We start from the raw sequence: 14483 nt of genomic DNA, 5'->3' as shown, positions 1-14483 counted from the left end.
CCCTAGTACAATAAGGTGGACTCTTGACCTCACAATCTACCTCGTTATGACCTTGCACCTTATTGTCCGCCTGCACTGCACTTTCTCTGTAGCTGTGACATTTTACTCAGCATTCTGTATTGTTTTACCTTGTGGTACCTCAATGCACTGTGTAATGAATTGATCTGTATGAATGGCATGCAAGACAAGTTTTTCACTGTACCTCAGTAAAAGTGACGATAATAAACCAATTCCAATTTCAATTCCAATTCCACATTGTAGAGTCTAGGAGTAAGGGATCTGGTCTCAGGTTAAGTGGTCATCCCTTTAATAGTGAGACGAGCTTAAATATCTTTCCTCAGATGATGACAGATCTTTGAAAACCTTCCCCTCATTTGCTAACATGTAGCTGAGATTGATTGTGAGGTCAACAGTCCATCTTGTCAAACTAGTGAACCATTCAATAGTCTTATAACAGAAGCTGTCCTTGAGCCTAGTGGTACATGCTTTCAGGCTTTTAGATGTTCTGCCTGTAGGAGGCAGCCTTGTGGGGCACCAGTGTTGAGAATAATCATGTTGGAGGTATTGCTGCCTATCCTCACCGATTGCGGACTGTTTGTTAGAAAGTCAAGGATCCAGTTACAGAGGGAGGTGTTGAGTCCTAGGTCTCGGAGTTTGTTGACAAGCTTGCTTGGGATTATAGTATTGAAGCCAGAGCTGTAGTCAATAAGCAATAGTCTAATGTAGGTGTCCTTGCTGTCCAGATGCTCCAGAGATGAGTGTAGGGCCAGGGAGATGGTGTCCACCGTAGACCTGTTTCGGCGGTAGGTGAATTGCAGTGGGTCGACATGAGAAATCCACGTGGCTGTCACATGACAGTAACGACACTGACCCCCGCTGACCGGAGGACAACATTGCTCCTCGGATCGGAAGTGATACCACTGTCAATCAAGGTGTGGCTCCACCCATCCCTCAGGTGTGAGAGTACCTTTTGTCTCTGAACTTGTCTGACCATTGGCTGTGGCAGGTACCTTTGTCTTTGACCCCCAAACCATTGGCCCATTTAAATCACTCAGTGAGGCTCCACTCAGCCTCCTAGCACCATAAAAAGGGCTGCAATCCCCTAGCCCTTCCTCTTTGATGACCTCAGGTGTAAGATAAGATAAGGCACGGTAGCATAGTGGTTAGCATAACGCTTTACAGCGCCAGCGACCTGGGTTCAAATCTGGCCACTGTCTGTAAGGAGTTTGTATGTTCTCCCTGTGTCTGCGTGGGTTTCCTCCTGATGCTCTGGTTTCCTCCCACATTCCAAAGACGTACAGGTTAGGAAGTTGTGGGCATGCTATGTTGGCACTGGAAGCGTGGCGACACTTGCGGGCTGCCCCCCAAATCACTACGCAAAAGATGTATTTCACTGTGTTTCGATGTACATGTGACTAATAAAGAGATCTTATCTTATCTTATCTTGTCTTATCTTATCCTGTCAATCCTTCCCAGAAGTGTGTGGGTTTCAATGAAATCAGCCCTCGATGACCTAAGGTCTGGGGAGTATTGTTGCAGTTGCACAGATACTTGGTTAGGCTGCACTGTGTAGTTCTGGTCATCACTCTATAGGAAGGATGTGGTTAAGCTGGAGAGAGTGCAGAAAAGTTTCACAGAAGTTTTGCCATACCTGGAGGGCTTGAGTTATATGCAGAGACTGGATAGGCTGGGACTGTTTCCTTGGAGCGAGGGAGGCTGAGAGGTGACCTTATAGAGGTTTAAAAAATTATGAGAGGCATAGATAGAATAAGATAAGATAAAATATCTTTATTAGTCACATGTACATCGAAACACACAGTGAAATACATCTTTTGCATAGAATGTTCTGGGGGCAGCCCACAAGTGTCACCACACTTCTGACGCCAACATAACATGCCCACAACTTCCTAACCCGTACATTTTCTTGGAATGTGGGAGGAAACCGGAGCACCCAGAGGAAACCCACGCAGACACGGGGAGAACGTACAAACTCCTTACAGACAGTGGCGGGGATTGAACCTGGGTCTCTGGCACTGTAATAACGTTACACTAACCGCTACACACCGTGCCTAGATGGTCACAGTCTTTTTCCCAGGGTATGCGTCTAAAACTAAAGGGCATATGTTTAAGGGAAAAGAGGAGAGATATAAGGGGATCTCCAGGGTAAGTTTCTCACACAGAGGGTGGTGGGTATATGGAATGAACTGTCAGAGGAGGTGGTAGATCCAGGTACAATTACAATGTTTAAAAGACATTTAGACAGGTACATGGATAGGAAAGGGTTGGAAGGATATGAGCCAAGCACAGGCAAAGGCAGTTAGTGTGGAGAGGTACCTTGGTTGGCACGGATGAGTGGGCTGAAGGGCCTGTCTCCCTGCTGTATCTATGAATCAATAGGCCAATCATAATTAGACGTCATGGGACAACCCATTCACCCCAGGAAGTAATTAAGTGAATCCAATTTAAACTGACCAAGGCAAGCTTGTATTTCCTTCTGTATGCAGACCAAAGTTACTCCCAGTATTCCAGGAATTGCCTCCACAAAATTTCAAAGAGCAAACAAATTTAAGGTCAATGCGCACAGTCTTTTTCCCAGGGTTGAGGAATCAAGAACTAGATGACACAGGTTTAGGGTGAGAGGGGAGAGATTTAATATGGAGCCTGAGGGGCAACCTTTTCACCCAGAGAGTGGTCAGTATATGGAACGAGCTGCCAGAGGAAGTGGTTGAAACAGGTACATTAACAACATTTAAAAGATATTTGGACAGGTACATGGATAGGAAAGGTTTAGAGGGATATGGGCAAATGGGACAAACTTAGATAGGAATCTTGGTCAGCATGGACTAGTTGGGCCGAAGGGCCTGCTTCCACTCTATGACTCTATATGAGAATTCTGCATGTTGCTATGAGGTCACCTCTCATTCTTCTAAGCTCCATTGTCATGTCCCTTTCTGCTCAATTCGTCAGTGTATGCTCCAGTTCTCTCTTGCTATTGGTAATCATTCAGATGTTGTTCTACTTTCTAATCAGATTGGAACATAACATCAGTGGGAAGAAGGTCCCTGCTTTTGGCAATACTCGTCGAGTCTTTGATGAAGGTCAGGAGCAGGGCAAGGCTTAACAAGTTTCCCTGTGGGACTTCAAGCTAAGTGTTCTGAGCAGGAGCGCAAGAGTTCTAATTATCATCATCTAGTGTTTGCAGCCTTAGAGATGAATTCACCAGGCTTGCTGCCCCACCTTCACAATAATCGCATGCATTCAAGTGCTTTAGAAGTGCCAAGGACTCCTGTGTTGACTTTAAAAGTGATCATCAAAAGAGCTTACTCAATTCAGCACAACTACCTTCAGTGCTCTGAGGTTCGAGCGTAGGTACTGAATTGATTTGATGTTCACAGAATCACAGAATATTTACAACGTGAAAGGAAGGCATTTGGCCCATCATATCGGTGATGGTTGAAGAAAAGGTTTCCCAGTCTAATCCACCTTCAAGATCAAGGTCCAAAGCCTTGCAAGTTATATTCTTAAAAAACACACCCAAGTACTTTTGAAATGTTGGAGTATCTGGCTCTTTAAGGCAAGGAGTTCCCGGTCCTCATCACTCTTTGGGTATAAAGATTATTCCTCATTTGCCCTCTGCTCTTTCTAGCAATTATTTACATCTATTCCCTCTCATTTTGACCCCTCTGCTGGAGGAAATAGTACGATTTAATACCTAAGCTCTTCAGTACAATACATCCTTCCTACTTACTCTATTTAAGCCCCTCACAATTTTATACAGCTCAAATTAAGCCTCCCCTCAGACTCCTAAACTTATCCAATCTTTCTTTATATAACCACAATTTTCCAGTTCTGGTAAGGGTTCTCACTATCACCTCTACATCCTCACCTGTGTAATTACATCTTCCCTATAAAGTAGTGAGCGGAACTGTACACCATACTTCAGCTGTGGTGTAACTAGTGCTGGATTAAGTTCTAGCAACACCATCTTGCTTTCATATTTCACACCATGGCTAATAAAGGGAAGTATTCTGTACATCTGCTAAACTTATCCTTCGCTCTTTGTGGAACATTCCAAGGTCTGTTACTTCTTCCATACCACTCCATATCCTCCCATTTATTGTGCATTCCCTTGCTCCATATCTCCATCTAGTACCTCTACTTTTATCATTATCATTTGCCATAAGAATGCTAAATCTAACTGAGTTGCGATCACTGCTCTCCCAGTGATGTTCCTACCAATACGCAGCTTCATTCCATACAACTAATTCCAGAACTGTTCCCCCCACCTCATCCTGAAATCGCCGTATCTTGTTGGGTTTACTGCATATTGGCTAAATAAGTTCTCCTACAGGATGCTTTCCTTTATTAGCCAGTTTGGGAATTCTGTGCCCTCTACAACTATACCATTTCCCCACTGATTATATTTGAGTAATTGAAAACTCCTGGTGTTTTTGCATGTCAGAAAGTTGCTCTCCTATCTGTCTTGAATGGTTTGGTGGTCTATAGTACTTCCCTAGTAGAGTGACTGCCTCTTATTGTTCCTTAGTTCAAAACATGAAGCCACATTTTATGATCCTTCCAACATAATAACCCATCCCACTGTCATGATTGTTTCTTTAATCAATTTTGCCATTCTCCCAACCTCTTTGTATTCTATCACTTTACTTCAGAAACGTTACGTTGATAGCACTGCCCATTTTAAGCTGTGTTTCAATAATAGCTAAAATACCATACTTCCCCATGTGTATTAATGACTTCAGCTCATCTGGCCTGTTCACTAAATTTCTTGCATTTTGGTATATACCACTAAACATCGTCCCTTTTTGTCCATTTTCCAACTTTTGTTTGCTTTGACTTCCAAACTCTCTCACTAATTTTCTGCCTTCTATTTCCAATTCTGTGTTCCTCCATTCTGAGTCTATGCTCAGCTTCCCACCACCTGCCAGACTATTTTAAACCCTCCTCAACAATCCCAGCAAACCGGCTGACCAGGGTCTTGGTCCTGGACCTGCTGAGGTGCAGGAGAAATAAAGGACTGCAGATGCTGGAATCTAGATGAAAAACACGATGATGCATGCTGACAAGTTGTACCGCCTGCTTTTCTCCACTGATGCTGCCTGGCCTGCTGAGTTCCTCCAGCATCATCATGTTTTTCATCCTGCTGAGGTGCAGTCTGGCCGGTTCAGGTCTCACCTTCCCCTGAACTGACCCATTGGTCCAAGAGACAAAAGCCCTCCCTTCTGAACCACCTCTCCAGTCACACATTCATCTGCCTTATCCTCCTGGTTCTAAAGTCATGGACACATATCACCAGGGGTGATCCAGAGATTGCTTCCTTTGAGGACATGCTTCTTAATCTCTTTCATAACTCCATTGAATCTGCCTCAACCCATTTTCTACCAATATTGTTGATACAAACTGTTCTCCCTGACCCTCCAGAAGACTCCACAATGTCTCATGGATACCCTTGATCCTCAACCAGAGACCTGAACATAACGTCCAGGGATCACGTCAATGGCCGCTGAAATGCTTGTCTTCTCCTCAAGCTATAGAACATAGAACAGTACAGCACAGGAACAGGCCCTTTGGCCCACAATGTTGTGCCAAACTAATCAAACTAGTAATTAAATACCTAACTAAACTAATCCCTTCTGCCTACACAATGTCTGTATTCCTCCATTCTCTGCACATTCATGTGCCTATCTAAGAACCTCTTAAATTTCTCTATCGCATCTTCTTCCACCACCATCCCCGGCAGCACATTTCAGGCACCCACTGCTCTCTGTGTAAAAAAACTGCCCCACACATCTCCTTTGAACTTTCCCCCTCTCACCTTAAATGTACGCCCTCTAGTATTCGACATTTCGACCCTGGGCAAAAGATACTGGCTGTCTACTCTATATATGCCTCTCTTAATCTTATTAGCCTCTAATCAGGCTCCCCTCAGTCTCCGCTGCTCCAGAGAAAACAATCCAGGTTTGTCCAATCTCTCCTTAATACACCTACTGCTGTGGAGAGATTCCTCTACTAAGCTCTCTCTCCATGAAGCTGAACCACCCATAATGCAGTAGTGTTGGCTCTGTCTGCATTCCCCAGGGGATCCCCCTACCCCCATTTTATTTCAGAAGGCAAAATCTCCTCAAGGATGCTTTCACAAAATGTGAAACTCAGTATTTTGGTGAGTGGGGAATTAAGTGATGTGGCATTGGTATTGGTATTGGAATTGGTTTATTATTGTCACTGTACCAAGGTACAGTGAAAAACTTGTCTCGCATACTGTCCATACAGATCAATTCATTACACAATGCATTAAGTACAGAGTGCAATGAGGTAGTACATGGTAAAAACAATAACGGAATGTAGAGTAAAATGTCACAGCTACAGGAAAGTGCAGTGCAGGTAGACAGTAAGGTGCAAGGTCATAACAAGTTAGATTGTGAGGTCAAGAGTCCACCTTATCGTATAAGGGGACCGTTCAATAGTCTTATCACGTGGGATAGAAGCTGTCCTTGAGCCTGGTGGTACGTGCCCTCAGGCTCCTGTATCTTCTGCCTGATGGGAGAGGAGAGAAGAGAGAATGACCCAGGTGGGTGGGGTCTTTGATTATACTGGCTGTTTCACCAAGGCAGCGAGAGGTATAGACAGAGTACATGAAGGGGAGGCTGGTTTCTGTGAAGCACTGGGCTGTGACCACAACTCTCTGCAGTGTCTCGCGGTCCTGGGCAGAGTAGTTGCTTTACCAAGCCATGATGCATCCAGATAGAATGCCTTCTATGGTGCACCAATAAAAGTTGGTGAGGGTCAAAGAGGACATGCTGAATTTCTTTAGCCTGCTGAGGAAGTAGAGGTGCTGGTGAGCTTTCTTGGTCGTGGCATCTACGTGGTTGGATCAGGACAGGTTGTTGGTGATGTTCACTCCTCGGAACTCTGAACCCTCTCGACCTCAGCACCATTGGAGAATAGAGATGAGCAATTTAATGAATAGGGGTATGACAGGGGACTTCAGATCCACAGAACACACATGTTTGAACTGCCAGCCTGTTCTTATTTCTTTGCTTACACTCTCAATCACCTCATGAAATGTATGATCCATTAAACACTTAGCCTCAATGTTGGACCGCAGTGAGGTTAACTGTTGTTCAAACTCCAAAACATGAAGCTCAAGCACTTCCAGCTGACAACACCTTCCACATCTTTGGTTGTCGAGGATGCAGAAAGCATCCTGGAATTCCTACAAGGTACACAACATGTTTTCTGTGGGTCTGTCATACTTCTGTCAGGGTATTGAGTTCAAGAGCCGCGAGGTAATTTTGCAGCTCTATAGAACTCTGGTCAGACCACACTTGGAGTATTGTATTCAGTTCTGGTCGCCTCATTACAGGAAGGATGTGGAAGCTTTAGAGAGGGTGCAGAGGAGATTTACCAGGATGCTGCCTGGATTGGAGAGCATGTCTTATGAGGATAGGTTGAGTGAGTTAGGGCTTTTCTCTTTGGAGAGAAGGAGGATGAGAGGTGACTTGATAGAGGTGTACAAGATGATAAGAGGCATAGATCGAGTGGACAGTCAGAGAATTTTTCCCAGGGCGAAAATGGCTGACACGAGGGGGCATAATTTTAAGGTGATTGGAGGGAGGTAAAAGAGTGATGTCAGAGGTAAGTTTTTCACACAGAGAGTGGGTGCGTGGAACACACTGCCGGCAGAGGTTGTGGGGGCAGATGCATTAGGGACCTTTAAGAGTCTCTTTATTAGCCACATGAATGATAGAGAAATGGAGGGCTATGTGGGAGGGAAGGGTTAGATAGATATTAGAGTAGGATAAAATGTCAGCACAACATCGTGGGGCAAAGGGCCTGTACTGTGCTGTGATGTCTTATGTTCTATTCATTAAATTACTCATTAAGCAGAAATAGAGCACTTACTCTTTTCCCGCACATCACATAATTCCCACTCACCAAAATCCTGAGTTTCACATTCTGTGGGAGCAGTATTCCACGGAACCGGGCTTTGTGCTACTTACGTGAGTATCAACTAAACATATGGAGCTGCAGTAATGCTGAGACTGTGTCTGCCAGTACCTTCCCACACCGAGCACCCCAGGTTCACAGTGGTGTACTGCAGGGATCAGTGCTGGATCCCCTGTTGTTTGTCATATATATTAACGATTTGGTTGAGAATGTAGACTGCATGATTAGTAAGTGCAGTTGACCATCTCCACATCAGCACCATCGATAATTACAGGGACGTGTGCTCCGTCCCGCTTCCTGAAGTCAATAAAGTCAGCAATTGTTTTGCTGACACTGAGGGAAAGGTTGTTGTCATGACACCATGACACTTCCTGTACTCCGTCTCATCATTATTTGAGATTCGGCCCAACACAGTGGTGTCACCTGAGAACTTGTAGATGAAGTTAGAGCAGAATCTGTCCACACAGTCATGAGAGTATAAGGAGTAAAGTAAGGGTCTGAGGATGTGGCCTTGCAGGGCACTAGCATTGAGGACAATCGTGGTGGAGGGGTTGCTGCCTATCCCTTACTGATTGCAGTCTATTGGTCAAGAAGTCAAGGATCCAGTTGCAGAGGGAGGTACTGAGTCGTTGGTCTAGGAGTTTGGAGATGAGTCTGTTTGGAACTATGGTTGGGATGTCATGCTACGGCTGTACAAGTCATTGGTGAAACTGCACCTGGAGTATTGCGTGCAGTTGTGGCTGCCATACTATAGGAAGGATGTGCTCAAGCTAGAGACGGTGCAGAGAAGATTCACAAGGATGTTACCGGGACTAGAGGGCTTGAGTTAGAAGGAAAGACTGAGGCACAGATAGGGTGACGGTCAGAACCTTTTTCCCAGGGTAGAAATGTCAAATACTAGAGGACATGCATTTAAGGTGAGAGGAGGAAAGCTTAAAGGCAATGTGCGGGGCGAGCTTTTTACACAGAGAGTGGTGGGTGCCTGGAACGGGCTGCCAGGGGTGGTGGTGGAAGCAGATACAATAGTGGCATTTAAGAGGCTGTTAGGTAGATACATGAATATGCAGGGAATGTAGGGATGTGGATCATATTTAGGCAGAAGAGATTTAGTTTAATTTGGCATTGTGCTCAGCACAGACACCATGGGCTGAAGGGTCTGTTCCTGTGCTGTACTGTTCTATGTTCTATGAGAGGCTCAAAAGGCTGGGACTGTTTTCCCTGGAACAAACGAAGCTGAAGGGTGACCTTATGGAGGTTTATAAAATCTGAGGGGCATAGATAAGGTGAATGGTCACAGTCTTTTCCCAGGGTAGTGGAATCTGATAGAGGGCATAGATTTAAGGTAAGAAAGAAAAGATTTTAAAAGGATCTGAGGGGCAAGGTTCTTCATACAGAGGGTGATGGGTAAGTGGAACAAGCTGCCAGGGGAGGTGGTAGATGTGGGTACAATTACAATGTTCAAAAGACATTTGTATACGTGGATAGGAAAGCTTCAGAGGGATATGGGCCAAACGCAGGCAAATGGGACTAGCTCAGGAAGGCACCTTGTTCGGCATGAATGAGTTGGGCCGCAGGGCCTGTTTCCATGTTGTATCACTCTGTGACTCATCTGGCACACACCCACCAAAATTCCATTGCCTATCCCCCATCACCTTTGCGAAGGAGGCTGGGGAGATGAAGGTCCATTGTGTGCCCTCAGTTTGGAATGTAGCCCAGAATATCTTGGCGCTCTCTCTATCATCTTCCCCAAGAGGGGTTTTCCCACACGTTTAGCTCCAGTTGTGATTGAGACGCTGGAAAATATGAACAGTTGATGGTGGAACAAAGGCATTTTTTCTTCTCTCAGAGCATAGTGAAGCTCTGGAATTCCTCTGCCCCCAAGGATGGTGAAGGCCAGACCAGTAGATTAAGTTGGAGATCGAGTCATAGAGCACTACAGCACAGAAACAGATCCTTCAGCCCATCTAGTCCATGCCACCTGATCTTCTGCCTAGTCCCATCTACCTGCACCCAGAGCATATCCCTCCAAATACCTCCCATCCATGCACCTATCCAAACTTCTCTTAAATGTTACAATTGAACCCGCATCTACAGGTTCTGCTGGCAGCTTGTTCCACACTCGCACCACCCTCTGAGTGAAGAAGTTTCCCCTCAGCTTCCCCTTAAATGAACAAGCAACTCGGGGTTGCAGGGAACTGGCACAGAAGAGGGGTTGAGACCACCACGATCACATTGAATGACAGGACAGGCTTGAGGGACCTGGTGACCTACTCCTGCTTCATGCACAGAACAAGGAGAGGAAAAGAAACAGGGAAATGAATGGAAGGAAATTGTAGGAAGTGGTCAAAGTAGATACAGTAAAAATGGTGAGTGAAAAAAGACCTGGATTATGAGAACAAAAGTGACTGAAGGCAATGGCAAAATTTTGCTTTAACTTAATACATCAGTTGGAACTTATTTTGACCTGTGAGAGGAAGACTTTTCAGTTTCACTGGTTCCTTTGTAATGTTGAATGAAACGTCAAGACCATAAGTCAACAATAACTGCCATGACTTACAGGCACGGTAGTGTAGCGGTTAGTGTAACGCTATTACAGCGTCAGCGACCCGGGTTCAATTCCGGCTGCTGTCTGTAAGGAGTTTGTACGTTCTCCCCATCTGCGTGGGTTTCCTCCAGGTGCTCCGGTTTCCTCCCACATTCCAAAGACGTACGGGTTAGGAAACTGTGGGCATGCTACGTTGGTGCCGGAAGTGTGGCGACACTTACAGGCTGCCCCCAGAACACTCTACGCAAAAGATGTACTTCATTGTGTTTTGATGTACATGTGACTAATAAAAATCTTATCTTATTTGTATAGCCCATTTAAAAAAAATTACAAGGCACTTCGGAGGAGTTTTAACAATCATAAGAAAATCAGCACCAATCCATAAATTTACACAGATAAAGCTGGTCCAGAAGGTTAAGTCACTTGGCATTCAGGATGAGGTAGCCAATTGGATTCAACATTGGCTGAGTGGGAGAAGCCAGAGAGTGGTAGTAGATGGTTGTCTCTCTTACTGGAGGCCTGTGAATAGTGGTGTGCTGCAGGGATCGGTGCTGGGCCCGTTGTTGTTTATCATCTTTATCAATGATTTAGATGATCATGTGGGAAACTGGATCAGCAAATTTGCAGATAACACCAAGATTGGGGGAGTAGTGAACAGCGAGGAAGGCTATCAAAGCTTGCAGCGTGATCTTGACCTGCTAGGAAAATGGGCTGAAAAATGGTAGATGGAATTTAATGCAGACAAGTGTGAGGTCATGCACTTTGGGAGGACAAACCAGGGTAAGACTTACACAGTGAATGGTAGGGCTCTGAGGTGTGCAGTAGAACAAAGGGACCTGGAAATACAGATCCATAATTCCTTGAAAATGGCATCACAGGTAGATAGGGTCATAAAGAGAGCTTTTGGCACTTTGGCCTTCATAAATAAAGGCATTGAGTACAGGAGTTGGGATGTTATGTTGAAGTTGTACAAGACGTTGGTGAGGCCAAATTTAGAGTATTGTGTGCAGTTCTGGTCACCTACCTACAGGAAAGATATCAATAAGCTTGAAAGAGTGCAGAGAAAATTTACAAGGATGTTGCCAGGACTTGAGGACCTGAGTTATAGGGAAAGGTTGAATAGGTTAGGACTTTATTCCCTGAAGCACAGGAGAATGAGGGGAGATCTTATAGAGCTATACAAAATTATGAGGGGTATAGACAGGGTGAATGCATGCAGGCTTTTTCATCTAAGGTTGGGTTAGACTAGAACTAGAGGACATAGGTTTAGGGTGAAAGGTGAAGTATATAAGGGGAATCTGAGGGGAAACTTCTTCACTCAGAGGGAGGTGCGAGTGTGAAATGAGCTGCCAGTGGAAGCAGTAGATGCAGGTTCAATTGTAACATTTAAGCGAGGTTTGGATGGGTACATGGATGGGAGGGGTTTGGAGGGATATGGTCCAGGTGCAGGAATATGGAACTAGGCAGAAGATCAGGTCGGCATGGACTGGATGGGCCAAAGGGCCTGTTTCTGTGCTGTAGTGCTCTGTGACTCTATGACTCTGTGACCAATAGTTTGATCAAAAACCTCTTAATGGAGGAAAGATAGGTAATTCCGGAATGGTACTTAAACATACAGGTGAAAATTTTGAAAGAAACAGAGAAATTTTATTTTGAAAGAAAATCAAAAGGTTTCCAGGTGCTGGAAATCTGAAATAAAAACAGAAATTGCTGGAAATTCAGCAAGTGAAGCAGCATCTGTGGAAAGAAACAGAGAGAATGTTAATCCTTCATCAGAGAAGGCCCTTTCTTGAAAGGCCATTTTTACATAATCAAAACCAGTTCAAGAAACTCTGACATTTTAATGATGTTTTCTGATTTATTTATAGTGAATATTCAAAACCACGTCAAAGTCGATTTGATTGTTAGATGCACAAGTCCATGTGTGCACAGCTGCATAAAAAACTTACTTGCAGCAGCACCACAGGCACATAGCATCAGGTAAGAAGCATTCACAAGAAAAATGTAAATTAAACATAAAGTATACATGTTTTACAAGAAAGAACACAATTAGAATAAAAAAAAACTAGGTCCATTGCAGTGGAAGGTGGTCATAGTATTGCTATACTATACAAGAAAGAACACAATTCAAAGAAAAAAAGTCCATTGTAGTGCAGACTGGTAAAAGTGGGCATAGTGTTGTGATACTGAGGTAGTCATCAGAGTTGTGCCGGTTGGTTCAAGAACCGAATGGTTGAAAGGAAGTAACTGTTCTTGAACCTGGTGGTGTGGGACTTCAGGCTTCTGTATCTCCTGATCATAATGGAGGCGATCATAATGAAGAGGCCCACTGCCCTAGAAATTTGATGAAGTAGCACAATATTTATGTAAGCTGTAAAATGGAATTTCAAAAGAAGACTGGTCACTAAAAGTGTCTTTTAAGTAAAAACATCGTCACTCAGTCCCAACCTGTCAATGGCAACTCCTCTTAGATCCAGATCCTCCCTGATCTGTGTTTTGCACTTCCCACTAAGCTTCTCTCCACTCACCAACAACCCACCCCAGCAACCTGCAGTGTTGATGCTAGTTAATCCATTAAATAATCAAAGAACATAGAACAGTACAGCACAGAAACAGGCCCTTTGGCCAACCATGTTGTGCAGAACTAATTAAACTAGTAATTAAATGCCTATCTAAACTAATCCCTTCTGCCTACACAACATCCATATCCCTCCATTCTCTGCATATTCATGTGCTTATCTAACACCCTCTTAAATGCCTCTATCATATTTGCCTCCACAACAACCCCTGGCAGCGCATTCCAGGCACCCACCACTCTCCGTGTAAAAAACGTGCCCCACACATCTCTTTTGTACTTTCCCCTCTCACCTTAAATGCATGCCCTCTAGTACTGGACATTGTGCACAATGGGATATAGCAGCAGTGTGCTCCCACACAAAATACGTATTGGTCCAGGATGTGTTACATGTTTAACACACCTCCCTCACTGCAGAAGAATCTGCAGGCCACCTTGACTTGAAGCAGAGTGCCATTATTATATCCAGAATGTAAGACAATGATGGTTGTTACACTAACAATGAGCAGTAAAGGTGACAGGAGACTGAGCAATCCAGACCTGGTCCCCAGGTAGATTTCTGAAGAGAGAGCAGTGAAGAGTTGTCAAGTGGCTGTAATCAGTGAGTGATTGCCTCATACTGGAGAATTCAAGCACAATTTGATTCCTGTTGCTACTTTGACATTACTCTTATTGTTAACTACATAATAACGTTCAGAGATCCAAGGAGCATAGTCTAATGATGTTCATTGCAATGATGCAGGATATGAGTCCACTATATTTTCTTTCCTTAGTCTTATGAGGGTAACATCTGTATTTCACATCCATTCACTCCCAGTTATATTGTTATCCTCCTTGCAAATTTCTCTTTATCTTTTTGTGTTCCACTTTAATCTGTATAAACCTGCTTCACTCTAAACCACTGGGTTATCGCTTGCTAGTGAGGAATGATTAATGACAGCAGGCTCTATCTGGTACATTGCTAGTGTTATCAGGCAAGTCTCTGGAGCTGTATCAGTGCCTACCCTGGACACTTGTCATCTTTATCCAGGAGAAGTGCTTCCACAACATAAAACTAAAATAAATAAAAGGATTCAAACCTTAAGCCTCCTGTTACAGCTGAACCATCATTCTTCATGGCCTCCACTGCTACTTTTGTTTTCCACATTCAAAATAAACCAAAATTGCCATTTGCACTCAACAAAATCAGAAAATATGTGCACAGAGATTGTTTCTGCATTATTAGTTGGACCTGCTTCTGGTCAGGAAAGAAATCAAAATGCCAGAGCTGTCTCATAAAGGAATTGGAGGGATGTTTCCAAATCCTTACACCCTAATTTGAGGTTGAGGCAGGTCCAATAACAACATTTAAAAGACATTTGGACAGGTACATGGATAGGAAGGGTTTCGAGGGATATG

This window comes from Pristis pectinata, chromosome 8 (assembly GCF_009764475.1).
Source record: "Pristis pectinata isolate sPriPec2 chromosome 8, sPriPec2.1.pri, whole genome shotgun sequence".
In the NCBI taxonomy this organism is placed as follows: Eukaryota; Metazoa; Chordata; class Chondrichthyes; order Rhinopristiformes; family Pristidae; genus Pristis; species Pristis pectinata.
This window is presented reverse-complemented; position numbering follows the sequence as displayed.